Source organism: Carcharhinus amblyrhynchos, chromosome 28 (genome assembly GCF_965287045.1).
Source record: "Carcharhinus amblyrhynchos chromosome 28, sCarAmb.v2.hapA, whole genome shotgun sequence".
NCBI lineage: Eukaryota > Metazoa > Chordata > Chondrichthyes > Carcharhiniformes > Carcharhinidae > Carcharhinus > Carcharhinus amblyrhynchos.
The window spans coordinates 5,607,160-5,628,998 of record NC_137351.1 but is presented as its reverse complement, the minus strand read 5'-3'; the positions used below and the strand labels follow the sequence as shown (position 1 = coordinate 5,628,998).

The window sequence follows — 21,839 nt, the reverse complement described above, 5'->3', positions numbered from 1 at the left end:
ACAGGCGCCAGAGTGTGGCAGCTAGGGGATTTTCACAATAACTTCACTGCACTGTTAACGAAAACCTTACTTGTGACTAATAAACTTTTAAGTATGACTGTTCTTTAGTGAAGGGCAAAGGAACTGTATTGGCCCTCAGTGTACTCGAACAGGCGCCAAAGTGTGGCGGCTAGGGGATTTTCATAGTAACTTCATTGCAGTAAGCCGACTTGTGAGGCGAATAAATAACCTTTAAACTCACTCCCTCAGTGTTTACCTGTCACTCGGCCTCCTGCTCACAACGGCCACCATCGCACCTGCCGCCTAAAAATCACAGCCACCCCATTCGCCGCTGCCAGCACACCGCTCCGCCGTCCCATTGGTCCGGGCCGAGACCCGCCCACCCCCACGGTCCGCCCCCCCATTAGAGCCAATCAGTTGGAGGAAATTCAACCGACGACGCGCTCTTTCAGGTCATAGCCAATCCGATGGAAGCAATTCACGGGACGCCCTTTCCATTGGTCCGCCGCTGCCACCAATAGCCTGCCGCCGATTGGGAGTGGGGTCCCGCTGATTGGTGGGTCTGCGCCTCCTTCCCCGAGAGCGGGATGGCAGTGAAGCTGAGCGAAATCTTTCCCAGCAACATGGCGGCTGAATCCAAACTGTTGGGAGCAGGGCGGGCGAGGGGATACATAATGGCTGGTAATAAATTAAAGGCGCTTCATTCAAAATCAAAAAGCGGCAGAAAAATAAGCCGCCACGATCCCAGTGGTCCGGGAGCTTTGTTGGCCTGTGCTTCGAAAATGTTTTTTTTAAAGTTCCCGCAGAAAAACATTTCTGTTTATAATTGAACACGAATGACGAGATTTGAATTGGTTTTTCTTCGTCGATTGAAGGGAAAAAACATCCCTGGTGTGAATAACAAAGCTTTGTGTTGTAGGTTCCTCAAGTCTAATGTGGCTGTGATTTTTCGTGGGCCAGTGGCGCAATGGATAACGCGTCTGACTACGGATCAGAAGATTCTAGGTTCGACTCCTGGCTGGCTCGAATTGCTTTTTTTACTTTATTCCACAATGCCTGAAATGATCAATTATTGATTAAAATCATCCTAACTCAGGAACACTGATAATTCCTCAATTATTACAATTTTTGTACTTAATCAGATAGATAAAGAGCAGATTAATACATTGTTCTTGAGGCTAATTTATTGCTCTTTCTGCTTAGTGCCAATTTTTTTAACTTCAAGTATTTTTTAAAGTTTATTATTGTCACAAGTAGGCTTACATTAACACTGCAATGAAGTTTTGCAAACAAAAGTTTTATTATGCTCCAAAGACTGAGTTTTGTTTATTTTTGCAAGAGTTCATTTATCAAAGTTGCTTTTTAGAAACTTTCTAAGATAATCCGGCCATCAAAATAGATTCCCCACTTAATTATCTTTTTCCAGATGGAAGAAGGTGGAAGAGAGTTTGTCCTGGGTACAAGGGGTCCTTGATTATGCTTACTGTCAAGTTATTTTCTGAGAAATGTGGAGGAACAGCTTCATATCCAAAGATCTCTGAAGGTTGCCACTCAAGTAGATAGATCCATGAAGAAGGCTTATAGTGTGTTAGTGTTTATTAACAAGTTTGCGTTTAAGATCCGTGGGGTTATGCTGCAACTATACTGGACGTTGGTGAGACCACATTTGGAATATTGTGTGCAGTTCTGGTCACCTCACTATAAGAAGGATGTGGAAGCATTGGAGAGAGTGCAGAGGAGATTTACCAGGATGCTGCCTGGTTTGGAGAGTAGGTCTTTTGAGGAAAGGTTGAGGGAGCTGGGGCTTTTCTCTTTAGAGCGGAGGAGGATGAGAGGCGACTTAATAGACGTTTATAAGATGATGAGGAGGATAGATAGTCTCTGCACGCCCACTCTATTTCCTCAGGTGGATGTAACTGTTACTAGGGGCCATAACTATAAGGTTCACGGTGCGAGATATAGGAGGGATGTCCAAGGTGGATTCTTTACTCAGAGAGTGGTTGGGGTGTGGAATTCGCTGCCTGCTGTGATAGTGGACTCGGACACTTTAGGAACTTTCAAGCGGTTATTGGATAGGCACGTGGAGCACACCAGAATGATAGGGAGTGGGATAACTTGATCTTTAGTTTGGACATAGCTCGGCACAACATCGAGGGCCGAAAGGCCTGTACTGTGCTGTGCTGTTCTTTTTTTTATTATTTGATTTATTACTGTTACATTTTGGGATGCAATAAAAAGTATTGTTTCTTGTGCGCTATACAGATAAAACATACCGTTCGTAGACTACATAGGGCAGAAGGAAAGGAGAGGGTTCAGAATATAGTGTTACAGTCATGGCGTGGGTGTAGAGAAAAGTCAACTTAGTATGAGGTAGATCCGTTCAAAAGACTGATGGCAGCAGGGAAGGAGCTGTTCTTGTGACTTACAGAGGACTTTGATCATTTCTGGGAAAGTTATAACTGATAAGTGCCCTGATGTGGCACTTTGGCACTCTGTTTAAGAGCAGCAATACCATTAAACATACTCTGTTAATGTTTGATTGGCAAGATTTAAATGGCAGAGATTTTTAGTAATTTGCAAAGAAGAAAAAACTTTTTCACACATTGAATGATTAAAAACTGGGCTGCGCTGCTTCAGAGTGGGATGGAGGCTGCTTCAATTGAGGCAACCTTCAGAGATCTTTGGATAAGAAGCTGTTCCTCCACATTCCTCAGAAAATAACTTGACAGTAAGCATAATCAAGGACCCCTTGTACCCAGGACAAACTCTCTTCCACCTTCTTCCATCTGGAAAAAGATAATTAAGTGGGGAATCCCATTTTGATGGCCGGATTATCTTAGAAAGTTTCTAAAAAGCAACTTTGATAAATGAGCTCTTGCAAAGATTAACAAAACTCAGTCTTTGGAGCATAATAAAATTTTATTACCAACCATTATGCCTCAATTGAGGCATTCAAAAGAAAACGAGACTGTTGTTTGAAAAGGAGCAATGTGCAGGGTTGAGGGAGAAAGTGAGATAATGGCACTAAGTAAATTGCTCATTCATGGAGTTGGTGCAGATATAATGGGCTAATTGTCTTCTGTACTGTAAACATTCTGAGATAACAATTTATATTTGCAAGCTTTGATTAATCAATCCGTGATTAGTGCATTTACCAAAAACAGTTGGGGTGTTATACTCAAAATAATGCTTAACAAAGGATATTTAGGTATGCAAACAACTGACTTCATGTCATCTGAGTTTTTGAAACTTGAAAAGTTAACTTTGTTTTGTTTCTGTGTCCAAAATGTCAATTTTTAAAAAAATTAATAATTATTATTAATTTAGTTTGGTCCTGTTCTACGTATTTCAACCTTGTGTTCCCTTCACCCTTTGGTCCCATTATGGGTTCCTTCTGCGTGCTCCAGTTTCTTCCCACACTCTAAAGATGCGCGGGGTTAGTGGATTGGCCATGCTAAATTGCCCCTTAGTATCACGGGGACTAGCAGGGTAAATATGTGGAGTTACGCGGATAGGCCTGGGTGGGATTGTTGTCAGTGCAGACTCGATGGGCCTTCTTCTGCACTGTAGGGATTCTATGACAGCTGTGCCTGCAGCAGGGCTCCCCAACTGTGAGTCATTTATGGCAAATGCATGGGTTTACGGAGATAGGGCAGAGGGGAGGGCCTGGGTGTAACACTTTTTCACAGAGTTGGTGCAGACTCAATAGGGATTCTAGGGTTCTAGTAATCATCCTGGATGCTCAGTGACAAAGAAACCCATTTTACACTGAATTAGACCCTTTGGGCTCAAATGTGGGTAGCATGGTGGCACAGTGGTTAGCACTGTTGCCTCACAGCGCCAGGGACCCAGCACTATTGGGTAACTGTCTGTGTGGAATTTGCACATTCTGTGTCTGCCTGGGTTTCCTCCGGGTGCAGTTTCCTCCTATAGTCCGAACGATGTGCTGGTTAGATGCATTGACCATGCTAAATTCTTCCTTAGTGTATCCGAACAGGCACTGGAATGTGTCAACTAGACGATTTTCACAGTAGCTTCATTGTAGTGTTAATGTAAGCCTACTTGTGACTAATAAATAAACTTTAAATGTGTTTGGCTACAGTTCTCTTCAGGGCTTTACCTGGTGACAGTTCATACTTAACGAACGACGGTACAACGGAATAATGGTTTTATTAGTAATCTAGAGACTCCAAACCCACAGCAATATAGTTCAGTCTTAACTAACTTCTGAAATGGTCCACCAAGCCATTCAGTCATATCGAACCACTCACCACAAACAGCTCAGTTTGCTCAAGGACAAACTAAGGTTGAGCATTTAGTACTGGCAAAATCAGCAACATGTGCATTATGCAAATAAATATTAAGAATTTTTTTTAAACAAGGGGCAATAGTTACAAAGACAACAATAGCCCAGTTTTAAGATAAAGGTTAACTTACTCATTACAGTACAAAAAAAAGCACAGAGCACAGATAAAAGCCACAGTTAAAGTCTTGATATGCCCTGTTTGTGAACAGAACTCCCACATATCTGATGAAGGAGCAGCGCTCTGAAAGCTAGTGGCTTGTGCTACCAAATAAACCTGTTGGACTTTAACCTGGTGGTGTGAGACTTCTTACTGTGTAATTGCCTCCCCAGACCAATTAGTGGATTCTGGCTCCAGTTGGAATACACAACAAAGGGGGTTAGAAAGCTAATGGGGAGAGCTGCTTAGTGCATGCTTTCCTGTATGCCACTCCCTGCCCTGCCAGTCTCTGTGTGTGTGTGTGTGTGTGTGTGTGCGTGCGAGCGACTGTGCAAACAATTATATGGGTGTAGAACTAAATGGCGGTTTAACTTTCCTTTTAGACAAAGAACCTGAATCATATTTCGTCAAAAGTCCTATTGAAAAACATCTGCAGCCATATTGTAAAATCTCCCTGCTGCTTGAATAATATGTCTTAAAAAGTAAATAAGCTATTTCTTGCATATAATTTTCTAAGAATGGCGACAAACTAGTTTCATGCAGAGTTTTTTTATTTCAAAAATATATTTTAGTCATAAAAATCTGGAAAAAACACAAACATTTCCAATCCTTACGACAGTAAAGAATGGTCATATTTAAAATATATTTATTAGTCACAAGTAAGGCTTACATTAACACTGCAATAAAGTTACTGTGGAAATTCCTGTAGTTGCCACGCTCTGACGCCTGTTCGGGTACATTGAGAGAGAAATTAGCATGGCCAATGCATCTAACCAGCATGTGTGAGGAAACCGAAGTGCCCAGAAGAAACCCACACCGACACAGGGAGAACATGCAAACTCCACGCGGCAGTGACCCAAGCCAGAAATCGAACCCAGGTCCCTGTGAAGCAGTAGTGCTAACCACTTGCCACCATGCCACCCTTATTTACATTTTTGCATTTCCCTAGGATCAAAATTCACAATATTAAGTCCAAAAACCTTTCAAGTAATTCAATACAATCCAAAGTTCTTTATCAAACTATATACATTTATCAAATTGCATTTTGTGGTGCTTTGTTAGAGTTACATAGTTATACATTCCTCGTGCTTTTCCCAGTTAGTGGCCCCTTGGTCTACATGTGTTTCACACAGCTGTAGGACTGGAAGGCATTCAGCTGAAATGTACATATTGTGAACTGACAACCTTTCCCTCCCACTGATGTTCCCAAACATCCAGGATTGGCCTGGAGCCTCCTGGATTTGAACATCAACCTTTCAGGCACTGCTGTGTGCAACCCTGGAGAACAATGAAACATTAATTTGAAATTTTTAAAGTCTATTTATAAGTTACAAATTGGCTTACATTTACCCACATAAATGAGGGTATGGGGACAATATGCAGACTCCGCACAGACAGTGACCCAAACTCTGCACAGATGGTAACCCAAGCTGGGAATTGAGCCCAGGTCCCTGGCTCTGTGAGGTATCAGTGCTAACCACTGTGCCACCGTGCTGCCTTCATATTTGTGTTGAGGGAGAAAGGTACTTAAAGAGTTTGTCCTTGTACTAATCTGCATTTGTTATGAAAATAGACCATTTTAGATTCCGAATCTGTGACTTAATTCTAAAGGCAGAGAAGTCTCAGTCTCTGAGGAATCGCTCAATTTTGATTTATATGTTGTCAATGTCAAAAGAAAGGTCATTGCAAACAGGAATTAAAGGTTACATGGTGATTAATATTACGCAATCAGAAGTTTATTTAGACTTTGGACCAAAATGTTGGATTAAAGTACAATACTTCTATATTCATTCACATCTCAGCTACCGGGAATACAAGATTTACTACATCGCTTGATCTGTCTTCATTAGTGAGTGAAAGTTTATAATTTTGTGACAAAAAAATGTATAAGCTGTGAGTTCAAAGTAATCTTCCAATTCTAAAGTGAATAGGCAGTCTGGTGTGAGGTTTGCTACAGTGGATTTATCTTTTGCACGTACATTCTGCAGACGGCTTAAATATAACCTTCTAAAGTTCTCTTGATTCAGGAACTGTTCCTTTAGGTTTAACGTAAGAACATAAGAAATAGGAGCAGGAGTAGGCCATCTAGCCCTTCGAGCCTGCCCCGCCATTCAATAAGATCATGGCTACGTCATTCTATATTTAAGAAGAGTGAGAGAGGGAAACCAGAAAAGAATACTCAGGAAGTATACAGTCAGTGGTACAGTGGGTTAGCACTGCTGCCTCACAGTGCCACGGACTTGGGTTTGATTGCTGGCTTGGGTCACTGTCTGTGCAGAGTTTGCATGTTCTCCCCTTGCCGGTTTCCTCCGGGTGCCCCGGTTTCCTTTCACAGTCTAAAAGATATGCTGGTTGGGTGCATTGGCTATGCTAAATTCTTCCTCAGTGTACCCGAACAGGCATCAGAGTGTGGCGACTAGGGGATTTTCATAGTAACTTCATTGCAGTGTTAATGTAAGCCAACTTGTGACACTAATAAATAAGCTTACAGGTTTCTAATTGAGGAGAATGTGACTGACACACTAATCAGTAAGAACCAGAACACGTTCCTGTAGGACAGAATTTCCAACTGTCATAAGGACAAGAAGTGTGGAGCGAGCCCTGTCAGTTTCTCCGGTGCACTTTGCACCGCAATCCTGCCACACTCAGTGACTCTATAGGAGAGTTGAAAGTTTGGCACTGAGTGGGAGTGGGTGCAGGGGGGGAGGTGCGGGAGGGCCTAATACTGCAGAGGGCATGGGCACTTTTTCACAAATCTCACAGTACGCTGGGAGACCCCTCCCCCACCCCCCGTGCAGCTATCAGGAAAATTGTAGGTGCTGGTGTTCTCATGTATCTGCTGCCATTGTCCTTCTAGATGGAAGTGGTTATGGGTCTGGAAAGTGCTGTCTAAGGATCATTGGAGAATTTCTGTAGGGCATCTTGTAGAATGTACATCCTGCTGCTACTGAGCGTCAGTGGTGGAATGAGTGGATGTTTATGGATGTGGTGCCAATAAAGCAGGCTGTTTTGTCCTGGATAGTGTCAAGCTCCTTGAGTGTTGTTGGAGTTGCACCCATCCAGGCAAGTGGAGAGATTTCATCACACTCCTCACTTGTGCTTTGTAGATGGTGGATGGGCTTTGGGGAGTCAAGAAGTGAGTTACTTGCTGCAGTATTCCCAGCCTGTGACCTGCTCTTGTAGCCACTGTGTTTACGTGGTGAGTCCAGTTGAGTTTCTGGTCAATGACAACCCATTGCCATTGACCAGAATGTTGACAGTGGAGGATTCAGTGATGGTAACAAAATTGATTGTCAAGGGGCAGTGGTTAGCATTTTGTCTTTGTGTGGCATGAATGTTACTTGCCACTTGTCAGCCCAAGCCTGGATATTGTCCAGATCTTGTTGCATTTGAACATGGACTGCTTCAGTTGCTGATGTGTCAGAAATAGTGCTGAACTTTGTGCTGTCATTGGCAAACATCCCCACTTCTGACCGTATGATAGATCGAAGGTCATTGATGAAGCAGCTGAAGATGGTTCGGCCTGGGACACTACCCTGAGGGACTCCTGCAGAGTTAGAAGGAATCATAGAAACCCTACAGTACAGAAAGAGGCCATTCAGACTATCAAGTCTGCATGGACCACAATCCCACCCAGGCCCTACCCCCATATCCCTACACATTTTACCTGCTAATCCCTCTAACCTACGCATTCCAGGACACAAAGGGGCAATTTTTTAGTATAGCCAATCAACCTAACCCACACATCTTTGGACTATGGAAGAAAACCAGAGTACCTGGAGGAAACCCATGCAGACATGAGGAGAATGTGTAGCGTCTGCACAGACAGTAACCCAAACCAGGAATCAAACCCAGGTCCCTGGAGTTGTGAAGCAGCAGTGCTAACCACTGTGCTACCATGCCGTCCTGGAGTTATCATGGAGCTGAGATGACTGACCCTCCACAACCACATCTACTTATATGCCAGGTATGACTCCAACCAGCTGAGAGTTTGCCCTCAATACTCATTGATTCCAGTTTTGCTAGGGCTCCTTGATGCCATACTCGGTCAAATGCGGCCTTGATGTCAAGGGCTGTTACTTACACCTCATCTCTCGAATTCAGCTCTTTTGTCCATGTTTGGAGCAAGTTGGTAAATGAGGTCAGGAGCTGACTGACCCTGGCGAAATAAAAACTTGGCATCAATGTGACGGCATTCACTTTGAACCTAGAAATGATAGATGGTAGCACTTTATAAATGGTAAAAACATTGAGATGCTGGAAATGGTAAATAAAAACAGAATGTGCTGGAAAAGCTCCACAGGTCTGGTAGCATCAATGAAGAGATAAAAAGTTAATGAGTTCCAAAGAAGAATTAAATTGGACTTCAAGCGTTTCTCTCTATTGACGTTTCCAAGCTACTGTGGTTTTGCAGCACTTTCTATTTTAATTAAACAAGCCAATATTGTATTCTCCAGTATTGAGATGTTTGGAGCAGTATTTGTTCAAACTTTTTAAGATGTTAAGGAGAACATAGAAGAACATAAGAAAAACATAAGAAATAAGAGCAGGAGTAGGCCATCTAGCCCTTCGAGCCTGCCCCGCCATTCAACAAGATCATGGCTGATCTGAAGTGGATCAGTTCCACTTTCCCGTTTTCTCCCCATAACCCTTAATTCCCCTGTCTATCAGAAACCTATCCACCCGTGACTTAAATATATTCGGTGAGGTAGCTTCCACCACTTCAATGGGCAGAGAATTCCAGAGACTCACTACCCTTTGAGTGAAGAAGTTCCTCCTCAACTCCGATCTAAACTGCACCCCCCCCTTATTTTGAGGCTGTGCCCTCTGGTTCTGCTATCCTTTCTAAGCGGGAAGAATCTCTCTACCTCCACCCTATTTATCCCCTTCATTATCTTATATGTCTCTATAAGATCCCTCCTCAGCCTTCTAAACTCTAATGAGTACAGACCCAGTCTATTCAATCTCTCCTCATGGGCTAAACCCCTCATCTCCGGTGTCAGCCTAGTGAACCTTCTCCGCACTCCCTCCAAGGCCAATATATCCTTTCTCAAATGCAGGGACCAAAACTGCACACAGTACTCCAGCTGCGGCCTCACCAGTGCCCTGTACAGTTGCAGCAAGACCTCCTTGCTTTTATATTCTATCCCCCTCGCTATAAAGGCCAACATTCCATTCGCCTTCTTGATCACCTGCTGCAGCTGCACACAGGGTTTTTGCGACTCATGCACAAGGACCCCCAGGTCCCTCTGCACCGTAGCATGCTGCAGCTTTCCGCCCTTTAAATAATAATTCCTCCTACTATTATTTCTACCAAAGTGGACAACCTCACACTTGCTAACATTATACTCCATCTTCCTGGTCCCCGCCCACTCACTCAGCCTATCCAGATCTCTGCAGACTTTCCATGCCTTCCACGCAATTTTCTTTTCCACTCATCTTTGTGTCATCAGCAAATTTCGTTACCCTACACTCAGCCCCCTCCTCCAGATCATTTATGTAAATGGTAAACAGTTGAGGCCCCAGCACCGATCCCTGCGGCACTCCACTAGTCACCAACTGCCAACCAGAATAGCACCCATTGATTCCAACTCTCTGCTTCCTATTAGACAATCAATCCTCTATCCTCTATAACACCTTACCCCCAACTCCGTGTACCCTAATCTTCTGCAGCAACCTTTTGTGAGGCACCTTATCAAACGCCTTCTGAAATCTAAAAACACCACATCCACCGGTTCCCCTCTGTCTAGTGCACTAGTCACATCCTCATAGAAATCCAATAAATTCGTTAAACACAACTTCCCCTTCACGAATCCGTGCCGCATCTGCTTGATCAATCCGTTCTTTTGTAGGTGTCTCCCTATTTCTTCTTTGATGATGGATTCTAGCATTTTTCCAGCTACGGACGTTAAACTAACTGGCCTATAATTCCCTGCTTTTTGTCTGCTACCTTTTTTAAACAGTGGCGTAACACTAGCTGTTTTCCAATCTTGTGGCACTTCCCCAGAGTCCAGCGAATTTTGATAAATAATTACTAAGGCATCTACTATCACCTCAGCCATTTCTTTCAGAACCCTGGGATGCATTCCTTCCGGTCCTGGGGACTTGTCTACCTTCAGTCCCGTTAGTCTATCAAGCACTACCTCTCTAGTGACAGTAATTGCATTAAGGACCTCATCTCCTACCATCCTTCTATCTTTAATATTCAGCAAGCTATTTGTGCCCTCCTCCATGAAGATTGACACAAAAAACTTATTTAAAGCCTCAGCCATTTCCTCGTCACCCATCGCTAAATTCCCCTTCTCGTCCTTCAAGGGTCCAACATTCACTCTAGCCAGTCTTCTTTATATATTTGTAAAAGCTTTTACTATCATTTTTTATATTTAGAGCTAGTTTAGCATCATACTCTACCTTTTCTTTCTCTATTGCTTTCTTCGTCATTCTTTGTTGTTTTTTAACTCTTTCCCAATCTTCTTATCGCCCACTATTTTTAGCCGCTCTGAACACCTCAGCTTTTAATTTAATACTCTCCTTTATTTCCTTCGGTAACCACAGCTGGTTATCTCTTCTCCTACAGTCTTTCTTTACCATTGGAATATATTTCTGCTGAGTACCAAGAAAGATCTCCTTAAAAATCCTCCACTGTCCCTCAGCCGTCCCACCAACTAATCTGCGCCCCCAATCTACATTCACCAATTCCGCCCCCATCTTATCATACTCCCCTCTGTTCAAACAGAGGACACAGGTTCGGGACCCTACTTTCTCATCCTCCATCTGCATCAGATATTCAACCATACTATGACCACTCGTCCCAAGAGGATCCCTCACAAGAAGATCCCTAATTCTACCTGCCTCATTACACAGTACCAGATCTAAGATAGCTCGCTCCCTTGTAGGTTTGTTACATACTGTTCAAGGAAACTATCCCGACAGCATTCCAAGAACTCTTCCTCAAGCCCATCGTGTCCGACTTGGGTCATCCAATCAATATGCAGATTAAAATCCCCTATAATTATTGCCGTTCCGTTTCTGCACACATCAATTATTTGTTTGTTTATTGCCCGCCCCACCTCAAAGTTATTATTTGGGGGCCTATAGACCACACCCACCAGTGTCCTTCTCCCCTTACTATTCCTTGTCTCCACCACAACGATTCCACGTTTTGCTCTTTGGAGCCTATATCTTCTCTTACTACCGCCCTGATATTATCCTTAATTAACAGAGCTACCCCACCTCCTTTTTCCTCCTGCCTATCCTTCCTAAATGCCTGATACCCCTGGATATTCAGTTCCCAGTCCCTGTCACTCTGCAACCACGTTTCCATAATGGCCACTAGATCATACCCATTTGTGCTGATTTGCGCCATGAGCTCATTCACTTTGTTCTGAATGCTTCGTGTATTCAGGTAAAGCGTCTTTATACCAGCCTTTATCTGGACCTTATTTGTAGAAATGCTACTAACCTCTCTCGTGTCCCCTACTCCTTTAATTAGTGGAACATCCTCAACATTTACCTGCACAAGTACCCTCTCCTTTACTTTAGATTTTGTAATTTCCCCCACCCCTGCACCCTCCCCCCGCCACTGATTAGTTTAAAGCCCTATCTACAGTCCTAGTTATACAATTTGCTAGGACTGTGGTCCCAGCATGATTCAGACGAAGACCATCCCATCTGAACAGGTCCCACCTGCCCCAATACTGGTGCCAATGTCCCATAATTTCAAACCTATTCCTCCCACACCAATCCCTGAGCCACCCATTCATCTCCTTAATCCTATTTACCCTGCGCCAATTTGCGCGTGGTTCAGGTAGTAATCCAGAGATAGCCACCTTGTCGGTTCTGCTTTTTAATTTGGTTCCCAGATTATCATACTCCCTCTGCAGATCCTTAGTCCTCATTTTGCCTATGTTGTTGGCAGTCACATGAACCACGACGACCGGATTCTCACCCTCCCACTCCAGGTTCCTCTGCAGCAGTTTGTTCATCCACATTGCAGTCCTCGTTCTTGTCCACACTGGGAGTAAGAATCTCAAACCTGTTGTGCAGATTCAGAGGCTGAGGCGTTTGGGTCTCCCCTTCCTTCCCCCCTCCACCCCTCTCCTTCCTCTCACCGTTCCTCCCCACACCCCCCTCCTTCCTCTCACCCTTCCTCCCCACACCTCCTTCCTTCTTTTCACCCTTCCTCCCCACAACCCCCCTCCTTCCTCCCCACAACCCCCTCCTTCCTCCCACCCTTTGTCCCCCACACTCCCCTCCTTCGCCTCAGCAACCCCCTCTTTTCCCGACCCTCAGAGTTTGTCAGTTTAGGGGGTTTGACTTTGTCTTGTAACACATTATCCAGGTTACACTCCCCTTCCCTGATTTGTCTCAGTGTATGAAGCTCTGAGTTCAGCTCGTCTTCTTTGAGCTGGAGCTCTTCAAGCACTTACTGCAGACATGCTCACTGGGAATGACCTTAGGGTCCAGCAGCTCCCACATCATGCAGAAATAGCACATCATATGTCCCTCCATCTCAGTCACATAGTGTATTCTAGACCCAGTAAGGAATTAAACTTACCTTGCCCTTTCTGCTTAAGCCCTGTGAGCCAAAGCCCTTACAGCTCACTCTGCTCCCTCTCACTCCGCTGCCCACTGTCTACTGCAACCCTCCTTTTATACTTTGCACAGTAAAAATCTCTTCCTAGAAGACCCCGCGGCCCACTTCCTGTTTAACTTTTAAAGCTGGATTTCCGTAAAAAAGCCCACGAAAACCTTTACAAAGTCAATCGCTTACCTCTACTCTCTTCAACCTTCTCTCCGCTCGCTCCAACGAACAAGAAGGTAGATAGAGGCTGAATAATAATGAGAAGGGGGAAGAGTGTGGATGACATGTCCCACCTCACAGAAAAATGTCAGTTTGTGGACAGATTTCTGGATACTAATGACATCTTGAAATATTGGGAATAATAAGGGCAAACAATGATAATCAGCCATGATCTGTTGAGTAGCAGAGCTGGCTTGATGGGCTGAATGGCCTATTCCTGCTCCCATTTCCTATATCCACTAATCAGTAGAAATTGTTCCTCCACCTTATGAAAGCTTCTTTTCAGCCCATTTTCTGTTGAGAAAGGTGCCATAGATACTCTTGTCTCTCCTCATTAGCTAATGATTTCCATTAATCCCTTGAGGCAGAAGACGCTTCACCAAAATTCTTTTATTTACAAGCCTGACAACAGCATACAGAGGGTTTTCAGTTAGCAGCTTATACTAGGAGTCCCAGAGGAACTGACACGCCTGGTTAAGTACAAGGCAAGTGATTCCCTGATTGGTCTGTCAATTTGGCCCTTAATCAGGGAATTCATATTCTAACAGGCCCACTTCAATTGCCTAATTAAAGTCGTTACACCACATTTTGTATGCCTAGTGCCATCCTAACTATTGATTTTGTACTTTCTGCATGGCCTTGACAGCCATTCAGAAATAGTGTCCCAAAAACGGGCCAATATTTTAGGGCAAAAACAAAATACTGCTGAAATCTGAAATTCCTACTTAAAATGTGTTCAGTAATTTTCTTGGACATAATTATGATAGTCCTATTCTCGTATACATGTCTTTTCTTTATTGTAATAAATAGTCTTTAAGAAGTGTTATACTATGACAGGACTGGTTACTGTTCTTGCTGGGTACTATATATAGCTCCATAACCCATTCATGTAGAGAAAGCCATACATCACCATGAACTGATTGAATTGAGGCACCCTCACAGTTAACATCAGTTGGGTTTATGACAGTTATGCCTGCTACTTTTTTATATGTTATTTTACCAAACTAATGCTCTATTTATCTCAAGTTCTCCAAAGAATCTCAATACCATTCACACTAAGAATGAAGTGTCTTGGATGGAAAAGTGGGTTCCAGTTTGCGTGCGCCCTTGGTATCATCATCACCCTAACTTGTCCCATTGCCCGAGGGGCTAATATTTTGGTTATACCCATTGAGGGTAGTCACTGGATCAATATGAAAATTCTGTTAGAAGAACTGAGACTTCATGGACATGACATCACTGTGCTTTTCTTCTCAACATCTTGGTACATCAAAGAGAATCCTGATCTCTACCAGTCCATTGTGGTTGAAATGCAAGGATTCCTTGGGAAAAAATCAAATGAAGAATTTATACAGGGTTTTGTACAAAACTCACTAGAGATCGTACAGAAAGAATCAACACTGTGGACTTTTCTGAAGTTCCATTCCAAAATGGCATCATTTCTTCACAGTTGTCATACTTGGGGACGGGAATTTAATGTTGCAATTTTTGAAAACAAAACATTGTTAAAGCAATTTCAAAATGCAAACTTTGACTTAATACTTACCGATCCCACTTTTGCTACAGGTGCAATGCTTGGGCATTACTTAAACCTTCCAGTAGTGAATAATGTTCGTTGGCATACCAGTGGAGAAGCTCATTTTGTCTATGCCCCTTCCCCATTATCCTATGTCCCAGTCCCTGGCTCACGGCTGACAGATAAAATGAATTTTCTACAAAGAGCACAAAATGTACTCCATTATATTTTTCATCTATATGCTTCAGAATTTTTCATCCACCCGATGTACAATGAGCTGTGCCATCGATATTTGGGCCCAGGCACAGATATCAAGGAGCTTTTCCAAAATGCAGATGTGTGGCTGGTGAGAGTTGATTTTATATTTGAGTTCCCGAGACCCACCATGCCAAATATTGTTTACATTGGAGGATTCCAGTGTAAACCATCCAAACCTCTTGCAGCAGAATTTGAAGAGTTTGTCCAATCCTCAGGGGAGCATGGGGTTATTGTGATGTCTCTGGGGGCCATTGTAAGCTCTTTGCCAATGCTCATTACCATGAAAATCGCAGAGACCTTAGCTCAAGTACCTCAGAAAGTTATTTGGAGACATGAAGGAAAGATCCCTCCCAACATAGGTAATAATACACTGCTGGCAAAATGGATCCCTCAGAATGATCTTTTAGGGCACCCCAAAACACGAGCCTTCATTGCCCATGGTGGCACCAATGGGATTTATGAAGCCATCTATCATGGGGTGCCAGTGGTTGGCATTCCTCTGCTTTTTGACCAGTTTGACAATTTACTCAGACTTGAAATCAGAGGGGCTGCAAAAGTGATAGATATTGCAGCGTTGCAATCAAACAATCTATTGCAGGCACTTAACGAAGTCATAAACAACACATCTTATCGGGATAACATGCAGAAACTCTCTGCTCTCCATAGAGACCAACCCGAGTCTCCAATGGAGAGAGCCGTTTTCTGGATTGAGTTTGTTGCTCGACACAAAGGTGCAGCACATTTGCGCTCAGAATCTTACCGACTCCCCTGGTATGCTTACTATTGTGTAGATGTGATGATCTTCCTGTTATCTGTGTTACTAATGATTACAGTGCTGACAGTTCTACTATTGAAAAAGGTTTGTAACATGGCTTGCAAGAGAAAAATAAAAATTCAGTAAGATTTATTGTTTGCAACTGGTAAAGGAGTTTAGAAGTATTTCAATTTAAGAACAGATACTGTTAATCCAGTACCTAATACATTCCTGTCTAGATGTCACGAATTTAATGAAGGCTTTTAAGGAATAGCATATCAGACAATGACAGGTATGAAGGGGAAAATGTTATTCTTATGTCAAGTTCTATAGTAAAGAATATTGCACTTTCCAAGTATAATTCAAAATTGATCAGAACTTTTGTTGGCATGTGGTTGAAAACTTAGGAAGTAGGAGCAGGAATAGGCCATTTGGCCCCTCGAGCCCGCTCCACCATTCAATAAGATCATGGTTGATCTTTTGGTGGACTCAGCTCCACTTACTTGTCCTTTACTGTTTAAAAAAAATTATCTATCTTTGCCTTAAAAACATTCAATGAGGAAGCCTCAACTGCTTCACTGAGCAGGGAACTCCACAAGTTCATAACCTTTTGGGTCTTAAATCTGCTCCTCATTTTGAGGACATGCCCCCTCTACTGGTTTCACCCGCCAGTGGAAACAACCTCCCTGATTCTATTTTATCTATTCTCTTCATAATTTTATATGTTTCTGTAAAATCCCCCTTTATTCTTCTGAATTCCAATGAGTATAGCCCCGGTCTATTCAGTCTCCCGTCGGAAGCCAACCCTCTCAATTCCGGAATCAACCCTGTGAATCTCCACTGTCCCGACTCCTCCCTCCCCCCTCCAGTGCCTGTATATTCTTCCTCAAATAAGGAGACCAAAATTGTACCCAGTAGTCCAAGTGTGGCCTCACCAGCACCTTATACAGCTGCAACATAATCTCAATGTTTTTAAACTCCATCCCTCTATCAATGAAGGAGATGAAGTAAGAATGTGAGACTTCTGGATTCATTGGCAGAAAGGCCCATTTCACTCCAACCATTACATCTCTTATTTTATAGCCAAAGATTTCCTACAAGTTCTCTCTCTCTGTTTCTCAGCATGTTTGATGTCTCGACCACACCTCCATTTGTGTTGGTCATGTCCTGGCAATCTGAGGATAAGTTTCTCCTGACTGAGTTCATTGTGCTCCATAGGCATACAGAGCTGACATCAATTGCTCACAGTGAACTCCATATAGTGCCACATGTATCTTGAAATGTAAATAGGTGCTGGGCAAAACAGGGCCATCAACAATTCTGCTGGAGCCTGAGAGGGAAGATCATGTTAATTATAATTGTCATTCAAAACAGTTCTGCAAAGACAAAGGTTCTTCTAAACTTAGCGTTGATTTTTCATTATTGGTGAGATCCAGATACAATTGGGGTCATCACGTTTTAAGGAGGATCATATTTCTTGATTAAGGACAGGGTACATGTGCTTTCCAATTTTGAAATGGTGTTATGTAATGACAAACATTAATAAAGAATTGTTTATGAATGATTTGTCTGCAATCTTAACTCTTCCATACATGTATCCTCATTTACATTTATATTCACAGAAGGTGCAACACCTGTCCTTTATCTCTTCCCTGCTCACCATGCAAGGGCTGAAACATTCTTTTCAGGTGAAGCAGCGCTTCATGTGCACTTTGTTTAATCTGGTCTATTGGATTCACTGCTCCCATTGCAGTTTATTCTACACTGGAGACACAAAATGCAGATTGGGTGATCGCTTTGCAGGACATAAGAACATAAGAACTCGGAGCAGGAGTAGGCCATCTGGCCCCTCAAGCCTGCTCCGCCATTCAATAAGATCATGGCTGATCTTTTTGTGGACTCAGTTCCACTTACCCACTGCTCACCACAACCCTAATTCCTTTACTGTTCAAAAATTTATCTATTCTTGCCTTAAGAACATTCAATGAGGTAGCCTCAATTGCTTCACTGGGCAGGGAATTCCACAGATTCACAATCCTTTGTGTGAAGAAGTTCATAGAACATAGAACATTACAGCGCAGTACAGGCCCTTCGGCCCTTGATGTTGCGCCGACCAGTGGAACCAATCTAATGACCCTCTAACCTAAACTGTTCCAATGTTATCCATATGCCATTTGAACGCTCTTAAAGTTGGCAAGTCCACAATTGCTGCAGGCAGGGTATTCCATGCCATTACTACCCTCTGAGTAAAGAACCTACCTCTGACATCCGTCCTATAATTACCCCCCCATAATTTAAAGCTATGTCCCCTTTGTTCGCCATCACCATCCAAGGAAAAAGGCTCTCACTGTCCACCCTATCCAATCCTCTGATCATCTTGTATGCCTCAATTAGGTCACCTCGTAACCTTTTTCTCTCCAAGGAAAATAACCTCAAAACCCTCAGCCTTTCCTCATAAGACCTTCCCACTATACCAGGCAACATCCCAGTAAACCTCCTCTGCACCCTTTCCAATGCCTCCACATCTTTCTTATAATGTGGCGACCAGAACTGTACACAATACTCCAAGTGCGGCCGCACCAGAGTTTTGTACAGTTGTAACATGACCTCACGGCTCTGAAATTCAATCCCTCTACCAATAAAAGCTAACACACCGTACGCCTTCTTAACAACCTTATCAACCTGGGTGCCAGCTTTCAGGGAGCTGTGCACATGTACCCCGAGATCTCTCTGCTCGTCAACACTACTGAGTCCTTCCATTAGCCCTATATTCTGTACTCCTGTTACTCTTACCAAAGTTAATCACCTCACACTTTTCCGTATTAAACTCCATCTGCCACCTCTCGGCCTAGCTCTGCAGCTCATCTATGTCCCTCTGCAAACTGTAACATCCATCCTCACTGTCTATAACTTCTCCAACTTTGGTGTCACCAGCAAATTTACTAATCCATCCTTCTACACCCTCATCTAGGTCATTTATAAAAATGACAAACAGCAGTGGCCCCAAAACAGATCCTTGAGGTACACCACTTGTACCTGAACTCCAGGTTGAATATTTCCCATCAGCCACCACCCTCTGTCTTCTATCAGCTAGCCAATTCCTGATCCAAACTGCTAAGTCACCCTCAATCCCATGCATCTGCATTTTCTGCAGTGGCCTACCATGGGGATTTTCTGCAGTAGCCTACTATGGGTTCCACCTCAACTCAGTCCTAAGTCTGCTTCCCTTTACTTTGAGGCCATACCCCCTAGGTCTAGTTTCACCCGTCAGTGGAAATAACTTCCCTGCTTCTATCTTATCTATTCGCTTCACAATCTTATATGTTTCTATAAGAACTCCCCTCATTCTTCTAGATTCCAATGAGTGTAACCCCAATCTACTCAGTCTCTCCTCATAAGCCAACCACCCCTCAACTCTGTAATCAACCTAGTGAATCTCCTCTGCACCCCCTCCAATGCCATTATATCCTTTCTGAAGTGAGGAGATTAAAACCAGTGCTCCAGGTGTGGCCTCATCAGCACCTTATATAGCTGCAATGTAATCTCGCTGTTTTTAAACTCCATCCCTCTAGCAATGAAGGACAAAATTCCATTTGCCTTCTTAATTACCTGCTGAACCTTCAAACCAACTCCTTGAGATTCCTGCACAAGGGAATCTTGTGCAGAGGGACCTCTGCACAGCAGCATGCTGCAATTTTTTACCATTTAAGTAATAGTCCATTTTGCTGTTACTCCGACCAGAATGGATGATTTCACATTTACCAACATTGTACTCCATCTGCCAGATTCTCGCCCACTCACTTAGACTATCTGTATCCTTTTGCAGACTTTCAGCGTCCTCTGCACACTTTGCTCTTCCACCCATCTTAGTATCATCCATGAATTTTAACACACTATACTTGATCCCCAACTCCAAATCATCTATGTAAATCGTAGACAATTGCGGTCCCAACACTGATCCCTGAGGCACACCACTACGCACTGAATTGTGCGGAGGGTGTGGAGAGTCTGCAGAAGGATCTAGATAGGCTGGGCGAATGGGCCAGGAAATGGCAAATGGAATTTAATGTTGGCAAGTGTGAGGTGGTCCACTTTGGTAGGAAGAATGGTAGGAAGGACTATTACTTACGTGGCGAAAAACTGCAGCAGGCGACGGTGCAGAGGGACCTCGGGGTCCTTGTGCATGAGTCGCAAAAACCCAGCTTGCAGGTGCAGCAGGTGGTCAGGAAGGCGAATGGGATGCTGGCCTTCATAGCGAGGGGGATTGAATATAAAAGTAGGGAGGTCTTGCTGCAGCTGTGTAGGGCATTGGTGAGGCCGCAGCTGGAGTACTGTGTGCAGTTTTGGGCGCCGCACCTGCGCAAAGATATTTTGGCCTTGGAGGGAGTGCAGGGGAGGTTTACTAGGCTGATACCGGACTTGAGGGGGTTGAGCTATGAGGAGAGGCTGAATAAACTAGGCTTGTACTCGTTAGAGTTTAGAAGAATGAGGGGAGATCTCATTGAGATGTATAAGATGATGAATGGGATGGATAGGATAGAGGTGGAGAGACTCTTCCCGTTCAAAAAAGACAGTAGGACTAGGGGGCACAGCCTCAAGATAAGGGGGGGGCAGTTCAGGACGGAGTTGAGGAGGAACTTCTTCACTCAAAGGGTGGTGAATCTCTGGAATTCTCTGCCCTTTGAAGTGATGGAGGCTGCCTCGCTAAATATATTTAAGACGCAGGTAGATAGGTTTTTGATAGGCAAGTGGGTTAAGGGTTATGGAGAGAGGGCGGGAAAGTGGAACTGAGCCACGACAGATCAGCCATGATCTTATTGAATGGCGGGGCAGGCTCGAAGGGCTAGATGGCCTACTCCTGCTCCTATTTCTTATGTTCTTATGTTCTTATGTTCTTATGATCACCAACCAGAAAAACACCCATTTACCCTCACTCTTAGCTTTCTGTTAGTTAACCAATTCTCTATCCATGTTAATATGTTACCCGTTACACTCTACACCATTACCTTATGTAGCAGTCTTTGGTGTGGCACCTTGTCAAATACCTTTTGGAAATCCAGGTACACCACATCCACAGGTTCCCCATTGTCCACTGCACATGTAATGTTCTCAAAGAATTCTACCAAATTAGTCAAACATGACCTGTCCTTCATGAACTTATGCTGCATCTTACCAACGGGAAAATTTTATCCAAATCTCTTATTATTTTTTCCTTGATGATAGATTCAAGCATTTTCCCTATTACAGAAGTTAAGCTAACCGGCCTATAGTTACCTGTCTTTTGCCTACCTCCTTTTTTAAACAATGGTATCACATTTGCGACACTTTTGGTCCATTCACAAGTAGGACCCAGACTTTCCTGTCACTTGTCATTTCAACACACTATCCTGCTCTTATGTCCACATTTCCATCCTTGGCCTTTTGCAATGCTCTGATGAAGCCCAGTGTAAGCTGGAGGAATAGCATCTCATCTTCCAATTAGGCACATCACAGCCTTCTGGATCTAACATTGAGCTTAACAACTTCAGACTCTGAACTCTCTCCTCCACCTTCACCTCATTTTTTTATCAATTTATTTTCATTTCTTCCATTTACTTTTATCCCTTTTCCTTATCCTACTTTCCACCTTTTACCACCATCTCCCCCTGACAGTGCCCCCCCCACTAGGGCCTTCAGTTACCTTTTCCAAGTTGCCCTTTGTCACTGCACCACCTCCAGTGCCATTATATCCTTTCTCAAGTAAGATTAAAACTGTACACAATGATCCAGGTGTGGCCTCATCAGCACCTTATACAACTGCAACATAACCTTGCTGTGTTTAAATTCCATCCATCTAGCAATGAAGGACAATATTCCATTTGCCTTCTTAATTACCTGCTGCACCTTCAAACCAGCTCCTGCACAAGGACACCCAGGTCTCTCTGCACAGCCGCATGCTGCAATTTTTTAAATGGGATAAATGGGTGTTTTTCTGGTTGGTGATCAGTGCGTAGTGGTGTGCCTCAGGGATCAGTGTTGGGACCGCAATTGTCTATGATTTACATA

The 21,839-nt window shown here is 43.5% G+C and overlaps 1 protein-coding gene, 1 non-coding gene and 2 pseudogenes across 5 annotated transcripts in view; 3 read left to right on the top strand and 1 right to left on the bottom strand.

Annotated features, from left to right (window-relative positions):
• The window catches only part of fanci (FA complementation group I), a 67,245-nt gene extending 66,874 nt beyond the window's left edge, over positions 1-371 (bottom strand). The window contains exon 1 of one of the 2 annotated variants that reach the window (XR_013889603.1): positions 257-371. The gene's annotated coding sequence lies outside the window, so the exon portion shown is untranslated. The remainder of the gene's footprint in view (positions 1-256) is intronic. The other variant, XM_080214272.1, reaches the window with a different exon arrangement.
• Positions 372-953: 582 nt separating this feature from the next.
• Positions 954-1,026, top strand: trnar-acg (transfer RNA arginine (anticodon ACG)). Its single transcript has one exon. It is a non-coding gene; the product is annotated as a tRNA-Arg (tRNA).
• A 5,176-nt stretch (positions 1,027-6,202) lies between these two features.
• Positions 6,203-21,839, top strand: part of LOC145359526 (UDP-glucuronosyltransferase 2C1 pseudogene) — a 42,995-nt pseudogene continuing 27,358 nt past the window's right edge. Inside the window, exon 1 of the transcript XR_013889596.1 lies at positions 6,203-6,312. The product of XR_013889596.1 is annotated as a UDP-glucuronosyltransferase 2C1 pseudogene, transcript variant X3 (transcript). The remainder of the gene's footprint in view (positions 6,313-21,839) is intronic.
• On the top strand, positions 6,223-17,355 carry LOC145359525 (UDP-glucuronosyltransferase 2C1 pseudogene; annotated as a pseudogene). The gene is made up of 2 exons (XR_013889593.1): positions 6,223-6,312; positions 14,293-17,355. The product of XR_013889593.1 is annotated as a UDP-glucuronosyltransferase 2C1 pseudogene (transcript).